Source organism: Apteryx mantelli, chromosome 1 (assembly GCF_036417845.1).
Source record: "Apteryx mantelli isolate bAptMan1 chromosome 1, bAptMan1.hap1, whole genome shotgun sequence".
NCBI classification, from domain to species: Eukaryota; Metazoa; Chordata; class Aves; order Apterygiformes; family Apterygidae; genus Apteryx; species Apteryx mantelli.
This window is the reverse complement of record NC_089978.1, coordinates 24391677-24405344: the sequence shown is the minus strand read 5'-3', so window position 1 is coordinate 24405344 and position 13668 is coordinate 24391677. Positions and strand designations below refer to the sequence as shown.

Genomic DNA, 13668 nt, shown 5'->3' with positions numbered 1-13668 from the left:
TTGCCTATACATTTATTAAAGTGAAATTCACCCATTAATTAATTCTGTCAGCATTCTCCCTGGAAACTCTCATTAGCACATTGAGCTAATTACTGCAACTAGCAGCACTAGGGTGTGTGTGTATGTGTAGAGTGGGGAGGAGGAACCGTTATTTTAACATAATAATAGAAAGGATACCTCATTCTTACATTTACAATAAAATCAAATGGACAAAATCAGAATAACTTTGGAACAGGATAAGCTTGTCATTTTATTTTGCTTTCATATTGGAATCTTTGTTTGCTGCAGGAAGTAAAACATGCTCAAAATATGACAGACATTTTTGAAGCTTATAAGCTAGAAGGAATGCAATATTCTTCTAGTTATTTATTCCTATATAGTACTGTGCTATTAAGTGTATTTTGAATTAGGAAAAGGAAAATGCATTTGTGTAACAATAATTCCCAGTTCCTTTTCTACAGCTTCTCCTTGCTCAGGATGTTTTCTTAGTTGCTTGTATGACAGTAGCAGCTAGAGGTCCCAACTGGACAGGGGGGCCAGGACACACAACCAAGTTATCTTGACGCATCAGGTTTCTTCAGATCGCATGAGCCAAGGTGAATGTGGCAAGATTCTGGTGTACGAAAAATGATAAACTGTGTTAACATGAACTGTTTTCATTGTGGTCTATGTTAAAACATTTCCCTCCTGCATCCCACAGGTTAGGAGCAGGTGAGCAGTCTCTGACAATGGCTCAGTTGATGGGCAGTCCTTTTTCATGCCACCATAACCTTATCCCCATGATGATTGTCACTGTATGAACACCAAGTGAAAAGCAGAGATAATTCCTCAAGGAGCCTGCTGACCAACCTGACAAAATAGCAGGTTGGAGGGCAAATGGAAGCACAGAGAAATGAAGAGACTTTTAGAGATCTTAGGGCAGAAGGAAGCAAATACTAAGTTCAGGAAGCCTAACCACTCCTCAGGTCACCTTGCCTGCAGACACAGTGGCCTTCACTGAGCATCTTACAAAATTTTCCCCAAACTGCAGAGATGTAGAGAAGAATTTATTATTTTAATGCTCTCCTCCTTCATCACATACTTGTAGCTCACAGGAAGATATATCCATTACTGCCAATACTTCCCACATAAGCTGCTGCACCTTCCCACATGGGCAGTCCTCCACCTGCAAAATGGGAGCAGTCAGGGAGGTGAATGGGAATAGTCAGATCACAAACAGCAAAATACACATGGTAGACATGCACATTAACCAACTGACAGTGCCAGGACATGAATGGTGTGAATACCACAGCGACACCCATACATGCGGGCTTTCCCGAATCACCTAGTAAAGACGGTGGGATTTGAGAGTGTGCGGTAGAAGTGAATATTGGGAATGTCTTAAAGATTCAGAGGTCACCATTGATACGTGTTAATCTTTCTAATAGCGTTAAAACTAGGCAAAGCTCCGGAAGCCTTCATCCTCAAGGGAAAGGAATCAACTTCTGGTCACCGTACTGGTACCTGTATTATGTGGCCATCAAAATCGAAGGTCATCTCTTCTCTAGATACTACAGAGCGCACAATAGATTTTGTAAGCAAGAGGCTATACGTGAGGTCATTGTGAAAAAACATTCCTCCCCAGTTAAACATGATTCGCTCTTACTAATTTTAGTGTGGTACAATTCCTGTAAATATAATTATCTAAAGTTCTAAAAGCAAAGATATGCACAGGTACTTAGCAATGAGCACATCAGCAATTCCAATTCTTAAGTGTCCTACTGCATACATAACTTTTCTCAAGCCTTTTATCCCTTCAGCAACAGTAGGACTATTCTCATGTGTAAAGCAGCTCTTGCACGCACGTGTCTTCAGAATCAGACCCTAAGAAATGCTTTGTAAACCCAAGGATATTCTGTTTTTAATAAAGAGTACTAAAAAGTGTTTCTTCTTCAAAAAGACAAAAAATACTTTTAATGAAATTAGGACCCTGACCACAAATGGAGAACTGGATTATTTCAGCTTTCTAAGGTTCATATTCAACCTTTTTACCATATTCTTCCTTGCCTTTTAATACTGATAGATTTTAGCTGTATTCCTCTAACAATAAATGTATTCTCCTGTGGCTAAAATAGTTGTACAGTGATGCTAATGTAGTCCCTTTAGTTGATTAGTATCAAGTTGTGGAGATAGAGAGTTCAGCTTGTGATTGTATTATAATTTCTATTAATTTCTTCCCCCAATCCCTACGTAAAGATACTCTAGCAGAGAAGTAACATGAAATAAACACAGGATGTAAAATAGTTCTGGTGTTAAAGAATGAAAAAAAGGAAAATTGAAAAGAGAACTTAATCTGTGTCATTCATGCCAGATGGTTGCTTATTTAAATAATCAAGTTAAACAAGATGCATTTAGGACTATCTTGTTTAATTTGATTATTTAAATGAATAAACTGTCTGTGAGGCAGGGTTTCTGCAGATATAATCAAGTCATGTACCACTCTGGTGCATATTTGTTGACTTTGATATGGTTATATCAAGACTGAATTAGCTCATCATTTCTTTATGTGGCTAAACTGTTTTGCCTACATGAGGCATGTTTTGGATCAGATAAGAATTACCCTGATGCACCAACTGATATTATGTTAATGAGTAGCAGAGAAATGCTCTGGCAGATTTGCATATAATGAACGCAGACCGTAACCTTCTGCTGAAGTGCGCATCCCTCTGTGCCTGCCCCAGATAATAGCCCTTTCCATATTGACAGCAAGCCAAGGAGGGAGGAAAAGCAGATTCTGTAATTTCTCTTTCATGCATTCAACAAAACTACCTTTGTAACTGCAGAGGTATCAAGTAGTTACTAATACGGGAGTGATTATGCACATGGCATTATGCAATTTTAGTGACTGAACTCATGCCTGCACTGAGACTCTGTGCTTGCCCAGCATAAAGTAGATGCTTCCAGCCCATATAGACTTCAACTAAGATAAATGCTGAAATAATAAATAGTGTTGTTCAGTCCTTTCTCCTGGCAAACTTTGGGAGTATTTATTATGCAGAGCTAGTCCCCAAATTTTCCACTGAAATGGTTTTCATGAAAACCTCAATTTTCAGCTGAACAACTTTTCATTTCTTCTTTTTGTGGCATATTCTGACCCTTTTGTCTGAATACGGTATGTTCCAAACAAAGCACATTTCAATTTGGATGTGCCATTCTGAATATTCAGAAGAATTCAAATTTGGAGTCCTTTTCTGGGCTCAGCTTAACTGTTGAGACACATTTACTAAAATAAGTAATTGATGCACCTTTGGGAAACATAGTCTGCCTAGAAAGCCCAGACTGGAGAGGGTAATGAGGCTATGAAGCACCTCAGAGCATTTCCAAATGAAAGCATTTGGGTTATAATTTGACAAAATCTAAAAAAAAAAAAAAAAAGAGGAAAATATCAGTAGATTTTTTTCCCCTAAATGTTCATTGTGCAAAAATATCTCAGTGCCAAACAAAATTCAGTAATTGTATTTCATGGAAATTTTCCAAATTTGGAAACTTTGCATGTTTTTCTGCCTTTCTTGCAGTCTGTTTATTAGTGGTTGGGAAGAACTGCATGGGAATGTGGAAAACTAGGTTTACATATCTAGCCTGGAGTGATGTGAGATGAAAAATTTTGACATGAATTTGATGTAGTGAAAACTTGAACCTGCCTTTCCCTCCTCTTGAGCCAGGATCCCAGAGTAAAGTCTTTGGCTTTGATGAAATGCTACATTTTTTCCAAAATTTCATTTTAATGAAAATATTCCAAAGGGTCCATTAAAAATACTTTTGAAAGTAACAAAAGCAAACAGCGGGACAGTCCCTACATATTTACTCAGACGTTTGTTATAGTTACTCGGTATACATCCCTCTGCATGAGTCATGACTGTTTTTTACAAATAATTAGAAGAAATCATTTACCTTTTAGAGCATTATTTAATTATATTTCAGGCTTATGAAGTACAGTTGTTTTTCATTACTCATGTATGTAACTGTAAGACCAAAGCAAATGTTTCTGTTTTAACATGGCATTCCCCTTCAAAGTTTTCAAAAGCAGTGTGAGATCATGGAAAAAGAACCACTAAATAAGGCACCGACTGGCCTGGTTTCTAGGCCTACTTTTAACTTTTTCCCTTTTTTAGTCATTTAAGGAAAGATACTGCAATTTTTCCACTTCTTTTTTACCCAGCCATGAAACAGCTAATACTAACTCTTATCTTTTTCAGTGGCATGTTGTTCAGAGACATATTGGTTCAGAGAAAAAAGTATTAGATTTGGATGTTAAAAAGATTTAATTCCAGATCTGTTGCTCTAGTTCCTCTAGTTCCTCTAGGTATAAGGAGGGATAATGCCAATTCCCTCACTTGTCAGAATCAGTCACCAATTTTACACTACTTTGTGAACATGGAAAAATACTATAAAGGTGCAGATACCTAAATTAAGATTTTTGAGACATTTTAAGATCTTGTTATGATAAATAATACTTTTAGAGGTGCTTACTAGTACATTTTACAGAAGGCTTTTCCTTTGACAAACTTTAATAGAATGAATGCATCTGAACCTTTCCGGTATGAATAAATTCCCGCTAGCATCTTTCTAATACTACCTATGTTTGTGAGTTACTTGATCTTAGTTGCATATGGGAATGATTCAGTTCATTTCTGAGCAGAATCCCATGTGTTAATGCAGAGCTGGTTTCTGAACTTCTTATATCTAAACAATTACCTCTCTCTGCTCTTTATAGAAAAAAAATATTACTCATTTCTTGTGGCTCCAACATCCATGCTTAATTTATGTAACTAACTTAAGGTTTGATACCATGTAAGTATCAGTGGTATATGAATCCAACCAAATAATAAAATGCTTAGAATTTAAAGGCTCCTCAGTACAATTAAAGTGCTTTAAAATTATTAACAAATAAATTCTCAAACTCCTACTCAAATACAAAATAACTAATTTTATATGGACTGAGCTTGTAGGAATGTAATTGCTTCTGAAAAAATATACACTTAAGGGCCCCCAACAGAATTGCAAAGGGCAGAACCTGATAATCACTTAGAGTCCTGGTGATTTCTGCAATGATCCACAAATAAATAAGGGGGGTTTTATCCCTCAAAGTTGAGAACACAATCCAAAATTCTGGATATTTCATTGGAGCAGATGATCCCCTGAGGTTCCTTCCGACCTGAATTATTCTATGATTTTACAATTCTATCACAAAGCAGTAAATTCTTTTAGATTGCCCTTCCTCCTGGAGCCAAAAACTTTGTTCAAGAAAAAAAAAAAGAAATTATGCTCATAGAATTGGTTTCTTCTAACCTTATAGCATGTGGAGGGAGGACAGAAGGGAAGGGGGAGAGAGACTATTGCAATTAAACTACAAGAAGTTGATAGCAAACTGTGGGGTTTGGAAGAAGCCCCCAGTGTACAAAATCCAGGAACAGATGACTTCCATGGGATACTGAAAGTTGACCTAGCTGGGAACAGTTTGTTGTAGATGCTGTCTGAGAGACAACTTTCTAAAAGACAAGACAAAACTGTAGGACTGTAGGAATTGGTGAAATGCAAAATTCTTGAAGATGAGTTCTCCATACACATGTCCCAGGAGAATCCAGCCTGAATTCTGGGTGGAACAGCAGGAGCTGCAAGGGTGGGTATAGGTTGGTATGATGCTTCAGTCTTTAAGGATGGAGATTTTTTTTCTAGGGTATAGTACATTTTTTTAGATTTTAGATTTTGGTCTTTTAGATCTACAGAGGAGGATGATCTTAGAGAATATATACAGTTTTGCTGAGATCACAGAGCAGAGCCAGTAATTCTGACAATGGGCCCCATCCTTGTGGGGATAAGATACAACAGGTTTCAGGAGTGCTGTGTAATTAATACCAGAAGAGGCTCTGTCCTAATCTCAGGCATACGAACTGCACCTACACAAAAGAGCAAAGCTAAGAAAAAAAAATCAAAATAAATGAGGTATATAGTGGCATGTTGTTTTATAATTCAGTTTGACAAAAATCTTGCATAGTGAAGTACTGAAGCTACCACTGAGATTTCAGAAAGAAAAAACATGTTACTAATAACTCAGAAACCACAATACACTATAAATCATTATTTTCTGACAACCCAGATACCATAATTGATGCTTTTTCATGTTCTAGATACCACACAAAAAGCGAGCAATTGAGCAGTAGGCAGGAATGCTCAGTCTTTTGAAAGATTTTTATTTTATTAAGGCTGTCAGCAAAAGCCCTGAGATAACAGGGGGGTCCTGGTGCAGCTCAGCAGTTTTCTTTATTGTTCATTTAGATTATAGCGGCACCTAACCTGAGAGCACAGCTCCATTGTGCTAGGCATAGTCCAGACATATAATTAGGGAAAGACCCTACAACAAAGAGATTCAGTCTAAATGGACAAAAAGATGAGAGGAAAGCACAGAGATGAAATAACTTATTCAAGACCATAGGGTAAGTAAGTGACAGAATTGCAATCAAAACTCACATCTCCTGACTTCAAAGCCAAGAATCATTCAGCCAACAGAAACACAAAGTGTAGGTGAAATTTAGGCCACATGAACCAGGGCTCTTTGGCTTGTTCTAAGCCTTCTGCCCTGATACTCCAGCATTAAAAAAAAAAGCCATGAGCAGTGTCTGCTGGTGAACAGATAACCTTGCTGCGGCACACGCGTCTGCAGCCGTCACCCACGCAACTTACTTAGCAATTCTCCTCCCCAAGCTTGCACTCAGCCTCAGCTGTTTGATGCCTGCTGCCTTTGTGAAGCTTTTGAAATGAATGCTTTAAAGCCTCTAAAAGCAGCTCAGAAGGAAAAAAAAAATGGCAGTTTTACATTTTTAAAAAGATGTTCTTATTCTACTCACAGCTGAGTTTTGGCTGCAGCTTGTGAGCAGAATAGTAAGTGGGACTTTTTGTTGAGTTTTCCCAGGCCAGTTTGTCCGCGTTGTTGAAAGCTATACTTTTTCCTGATCATTTTTGGCTGCAGGTAGGTCACTAGGAAGTCACCTCCTTGGTGGAGGCCAGCCCTGTGCATGCGTGCACCAAAAAGAGACGACACACAGGACTGGGCCCTTTTGGCTGGTCTGTGCCCTTTTCCCCAGCTCTGGGGACAGAGAAAGTCCAACCTTTCCCCAGGTCCCTACTGCCCTTCTTCTGTCCTTCTCCCATCCTTCACTAGCCAGGTGTCTATATCTGTGTCTATACAATGTGCCTCGCAGCTCCAGCCCTGGCATCAAGCACGTTCAGCTGGTGTCAGGCCAGTACAAATACACATATCTGTGAGCTGAACTGGGTTTCTCCCAGTTTTCTATCTGTACCTCAGAGAAAAATTTAGCCTACACTAACAAGACCGTGCACACTAACTGGTTTCAAAGAGATTTATCCCGGAAGTGTCAAACTGATTATGTACTTCTCAAAGGCGTAACCTAGTCTCCAGAGAGCAAAAGCAGCTTTCACATATACAGCTGTGAACCCAGGGCAAATCTCAATTAATAAAAAAGCAAGTTAATTTGAAGTTTCAGGCCTTGGTCACACAGATCACAATGACAGCGCAAATCGGATGAAATTTCTGCTTTAAACAAAGTTTGTCCTATGAGCAGTGAAGTAAATGGCACTTGGTTCGTCAAGGTTTGCGTTGTCTCTTAGTTCCCCCGTAATCATCCCCGCTGTCCTTTGCGTCTCTTACAACAGACCACATAGTATCAAAGTCCACTCCACCATGTCCCCTCTGTCTCTCGTGTCCTCAAAATGTCCTAGCTCCAACAGTTCCTTTTCCCATCTAAATCCTTCCCTTCACTGCAGTGCTCCTTCATCCTTCACCATCCCCTATACACTCCTTTGGCCAGCTGGCTTGGCAAAAGACAGCACGTGCTGTAACTAGTCTGATAATACGTACGTGGTAACTGGGCAGCCCATACATGTACACCGTCTGGTCAACTGGCTGAACTCTTTTGCCTGAAGGAATCATTAATTTGAGGGTGTCTCCTCTATTTAATCTCTGATTTTCATAAAACTTGTAGAAATACATAAATATGTATGGTTAATATAAATATACAGTATCTCTGAGGGCACTACCTCTCTGCCAAACTGGGCTGAAGTGTCGACGGGAATGAAACTGTACTGAGAGAACGTGCAGAAAGACTGATGGATATGCAGACAGAATGATCGCATGAGCTTTTTTTCTTTAGGAAAACATGAGGAGAAAAAAAAAACAACTATTAAAATGTGTGTTTGTCCTGATGAATTTCTATCAGATTTAATTAAATTCTATTTTCAGACTTCAGTTCTTTATTTTGCATTAGAATAAGACACAAAATTGCTGTAGTCTTACGGATTAATTTTGAAGAAAAGATTAGCAGAAGATAAACTATTCTGTACGGACATACAAAAAATCCTACTGAACATTTTTAATTGAATAGTTTTCAAAAAGATTTAAACTGTTTTCTAATCTTTGCAGTTCAAGAAGCTGAATGAGAACTTCTTGGTGGAGCTGTCCATGGAGAGCATTTTGTAGTTTGTGCTGCTTTACTAAACTGGAGGAAAAAAGTCGAAGAACTAGTATCATTATCATGTGCTATACACTAAAAAATGTTGAAGGGAGATGATCAGGACTGTTGTTAAGGGTATTTGGCTCCAATCATCTTTAGTGATGGACAAAAAAGAAAACAAGATTACCTTGGGAAAAAATACATGCAAAGCAGTCTGATTGTAATACTTCTGACAAAACACTTCTCCTGGCAAGTTACTTTGGGGAAAGGGGGGGAAAAAAAAAAGCAGCTCCTCTGTCCCTAATGTGTATTTTTTTTAACATTTACAAATTATTTTTGACTTAGCCAAGCAGGGAGCCTACTTTCAACCCTCAGTCTGAAAATCATGGAGGCTTTATAAAGTCTTCCACCTGCATCTCTTTTTTGCATCGCAGTTCTTTATCCTCTAAAGGATGAAAACCCTGGCATATAAAAACTTTGTTAAGCTGTCACTATCAATAGAGTAAGAAAAAATAATGGTTGACAAAGAAGAAACAAATTGCATCTTCGAATAAGTTTCCTTCATGCTCTTGTTAAAAGCTATAACCTCTGATGTTAACTAAATTTAACCCATTCTGACCCTTACGGTGGCCCTTAACCTCTTCTTTATTCTGCTTCCTGTGGTTGCTGAAGAAAACTGGCCGGGCCATTGGGAAAGCCTTCTCTGAGGCACACAAAGGCTCGGCCGGGCTGCGAGGCTGCCGGGAGGGACAGAATAGATGCGGAGGTCAGCACCTGTGCTGGGAAGCAGGTGACAGGGAGCTGCCGGGACCATTCGAGGGTGAGTTGTAATAGTTTCTACCCTTTAAATATCTCACTGTAGTTTTGGGTATTCAAGGCAGCGAAGTTCACGTTTTCTTTGTGAATGCAGACTTTAAACAAATTAATCTATTGCTGTTCAACTGACTGTAAAATTAGTAGATTTACTGTTGCAAAAAAAAAAAAAAAAAAGAGAGAGAGAGAGGGCTTTCACTTCCACTTTAATAAGGTCATGGATGTGTCCTAGGCTGCCAACAAAAGCAGCTTTTAAAATCTTTGCAGCTGAACCCAGCAACTTGCAAAGGCTGCAGAACAATGTCTTAGATGTACAGTGGAAACTCCTCTCCCTACAGTCAAGATGTAAAACTAGACATTTAAAACTGGGAAGTTTTAACTTTAATTGTATCTCACCACAGGGACCCACAGACTCGCTTTATGATTAACATTTTAATATATTCAGTCAGCCTTGCTTTTCAGGGAGCAAAATCAGTTCTTTGCCAGGATTCAGTAAATCAGTCTAAGCGATTTAATGGCAGAGCATGCATCTTCAAAAGATTTGTTTTAATTCATATAACAGAGGCCAATTTCAGAAACCAAACAAAGGTTGAGCCATTTCAACTGGATTCTTGCATTCTGTGCAGGGGCTCAGTTAACAGTGATCATTTTCCACCCCACAGAGTTGCTGGTTTTGCTCTAATTTTTTGCTGTCGCTTGTTAAAATAAAAATAGAGAAATGTGTGCATTAAGCAATTTTCAAAAGGAGTAAATGAGTTACTGCAGAATGCAAGAACCTGTACCCGCTAAGTACCCCAAATTTCTGTATTTTTAAATCTCTGTTTGCTCTGAAGCGTTAAGCGACATACAGCAATGCTCAGCTCAGCACAAGGGAGTTTTTCATCTCGGTAATCTGAGAAAATCTTTTATAAACACCAACAGGGAAATGAATACTAAGGAGCGCGCAGGGGCAGCCACAGCCCCTCTCTGAATCAGGGGCCTGCACAACCACACGGTTATGGGTACAGCACGGCAGGAAGGTGGAGGCAAGCCATGCCAGTTGGTGCTAAAGAGCAAGGGCAACAGTGGAAGAGCCTCTCTCCAAGGCTTCCCCAAAGCTTCCCTGCCCAAATGCCCTCCAAAGGAAGGAACTATACGGTCTTACAGGTGAGGAAAACAGAGGTGCACAATCTAAGTGGGCCCTCCAGATGCACAGTACCTTTGCAAGCACAGCTGTGCAGGAGACTAAACATGGATTTAGGAGAATGACTCTGGAAAAATTGCTGTCCCACCCTCCAGCTTTGGCCCATGACCAAGACTTCCTGGTGTTGCATAAAACCAACAACGTCAATAGCAAATTCCTGATGATCTTGTTTGGCACTTGAAATTTCTGGACTAGGTATTAAGAACTAGAGCTCCAGTTTCGAAAGGAGCAGGATGTTCGCCATGGGACAAAGGGAGACCCTCCTCCACCCAGAGCCAGCAGGCACAAGCTCCTTGCAGACAGCTCTTCAACAGCTCGATTCTTCCTCCCATAAAACGAATGATGGAGTTTCAACGGAAGCAGATACCAGAGCCTTGGGGCCCCAGGCAAGCCCTTTATCATCCAGCGAGGGGCATTCCCACCTCTGCTGGACACTACAAACAGCTGACTGTCCACTGAAGGGATCAGCGTCAGCAGGAGATCCACCCTGAAACCCCCCTCACCCAGCACAGAGCACTGGAACCAGTTTCCAGCGTCCCCAGGGGACAACCAAACCCTCGGTCCCTGGAGATGGGATGCGAATGTGGGGGAAGACTTGCTCACAGAGGAGATCTCTTTCTACCCCCCTTTTTCCTTCTTGTATAGCCTCACTTTAAATTCTTTGTGAAACAAATTATCTACCATTTGGCGTAGGGCCTGGCAGAATAGGCCTTGAGATGGCATAAAAAAATAATAATGCGAAAACAGTGACTTTGCTAACCAGCTTGTGAAGCTATGTCAAATGAAAAAGAAGACAGATATAGATTCAGGAACAAAAGAACAAACAAATGACTGAGAATCTTGTCAGGGTGGATTGGACTGGCAGAGGATGATATGCATGAGACAAAATAGAAGGGATAAAGTTATCATTAAATACATTTATTACAGTAGTGTCTTTTAAGTAATTAAGATTGGACTCCCACTGTGAGAGGCACGCATAAAAACACAACCCCTAGGCAATCACCGTGTAAACGGGCAAGAGACAAAGGATAAGGAAAAAGAGTGCAATGAATTCCCAGAAAGATCAAGTTAATTGAGAACAAACAGCATGAGAAGGCTGCACTATTTCTTGGCACACTAAATTTAATGAGAAAGGCACCAAGTAAAACAAGCATAAAGTTTAAACTTAACAGAATTAAATAAAATGCAGAGAGAAGGAATACAAGGTCTATGCATTGAAATACCCTGCTTTCACGCAGGTAGTTTTTAATCACAGCAAAGAGGATTATTAGCTTTATTGCTCCCACTAACACCACTAAAAATTTTCTGTCTTACAGGTAAGGTTCTCAGAGAGGCAATAGTAACCAACTACAACCTATGCCTTTGAAAAGCTGTCCTCTAATATATACTACAGATTCTTAAGTTGAAAACAAAATCTTTCCAGGATTCAGCTCTGCCAAAACTTTTCTTCATGGTTATTCAAATTCCACACTTGATTTCCAGACCAGGAAAAAAGCAGTAACAGATATTTTTGTCTCTCCTTTTTCTTGCTATGGAATATTTCACTCTTCACAACCAGATTCTGGCAGAATTTCAGTAATTTATGTATTAAGAGCATCAAACTGAGATCTTGTTATGTTAGCCACTCCACTGACATAATAGATGGCAATCCCTGTTCCCAAAGAGCTTAAAACTGTAAAAGCATAAAGCCTGAGTGAACTGAACAAAAGGGCAGGATGGAAAAGAACAGGCTCCATTTGCATAGAATAGGTGAGCCTACAATTCTCAGCCAGGCTGTAAGCACAATTCACCACGTACTTTGCTAATTCTATTAATGGCAGTTTTCCATATTGATTACAGCAGACAAGGAGAGAATAAGGTGATATGAATGAATTTCAGATCACAAATTGGTTTAGTAAAGTGTTCTGGTTTTGCACAGAACTACCATATTACACTTTCTATGAAGATGAATAACACACAGAAATGACTGGCTTATTTTTTTGTGAGTGTGTACCAAAATGACTACACCAAAATAACCTGCATGTGGAATCAAACCATTCTCAGAAGAGAGTTTTGGGTGGAAAGCATTCAGACTAAAAAGATGAAGGCTCAGACTTGTGTGACATTTCCTTTTCCAGGGCAGGAAGGAGGAGGGGAGGAAGAGGGGTCACTTAGTGGTGGGCCAAAGCAAATAAGCTAAAAAGTTCTGTACTTTTTTTTTTTTTTTTTTTAGTAGAAAGGACAACAGACCAGGCCTCCCTCCCAGCCGCTTTCTAAGGACTCGTTCTGCACCAGTTCTAAGCACACTTGCAGCCAGAGCACAGCCTCCAGCTCCAGCCTGGCTGCCAGAAGGCATCCCTCGATAAACACAAATAATGCAGGCCCTGGAAAGACTTTCCAACTGACTCATATAATGCCATAAACACACACGCTGCTGACCCCTACAGACACATCCTTACCATGCCACATGCACACACCTTGCACAGAGGCAAACTGTCCCGCTGACACGGCTCACAACCGCAAAACACCCCGCAGGCTCCCCCAGGGCACTAGCGCACACCCCTGGACACACCGCCACACCGGCAGCGCGCAGCCTCACAGCTGGAGACGTGGTGTGACGTACAGCCAGCCAGCCAGGTCAGACAGCCGCTTGGGGTACAGGCTTGCGACACACGTGCACAACACCCGGCACGCCACGCTCGCCCCCCCCACGCACAACACTCCGCAAACCACGCTCACCCCATGCACAACACCCGGCACGCCACGCTCGCCCCCGCACACTGCCCGTCCCGGGGGCCCACAACCGGCACCCAGGGAAATGGGCACCCGAGAAGGAGAACGAAGAGAGGCCCAGCTCCGGGCTGGCGCACCCAGGGAAACGCCACCACCCCGCACACGCAGGCGCAGGCACACGCACAGAGACGCGCGGCTCACGCGGGCACGAGCACAGCGAGAGCAGCGCGCACAGACACGCGCGCGCCCACAGCGAGGCGGGGAGCTCCTGCCCGCTGCCGCGTCCCTACCCAAAAACACACGCACACGCGCCCGCACGCAGCGCGCGCACGGCGCAGCCGCGCACGCGCGGAGGAAAGGACTTCCGCGCGGGGACGCGCAGATACACACACACGCACCCGCAGGAGGAGGAGGAAGAGGAAGAGGAAGAGGAAGAGGAGGGGGAGGAAGCGG

The 13668-nt window shown here is 41.2% G+C and overlaps 1 long non-coding RNA gene across 1 annotated transcript; it reads right to left on the bottom strand.

Moving 5' to 3' along the window:
• Positions 1-221: 221 nt before the first annotated feature.
• LOC136991265 (uncharacterized) lies at positions 222-13630 on the bottom strand. Its single transcript, XR_010883325.1, has 3 exons — positions 13614-13630; positions 1082-1165; positions 222-613 (listed from the first exon to the last, which is right to left on the bottom strand). It is a non-coding gene; the product is annotated as an uncharacterized lncRNA (long non-coding RNA).
• Between the last annotated feature and the right edge of the window lie 38 nt (positions 13631-13668).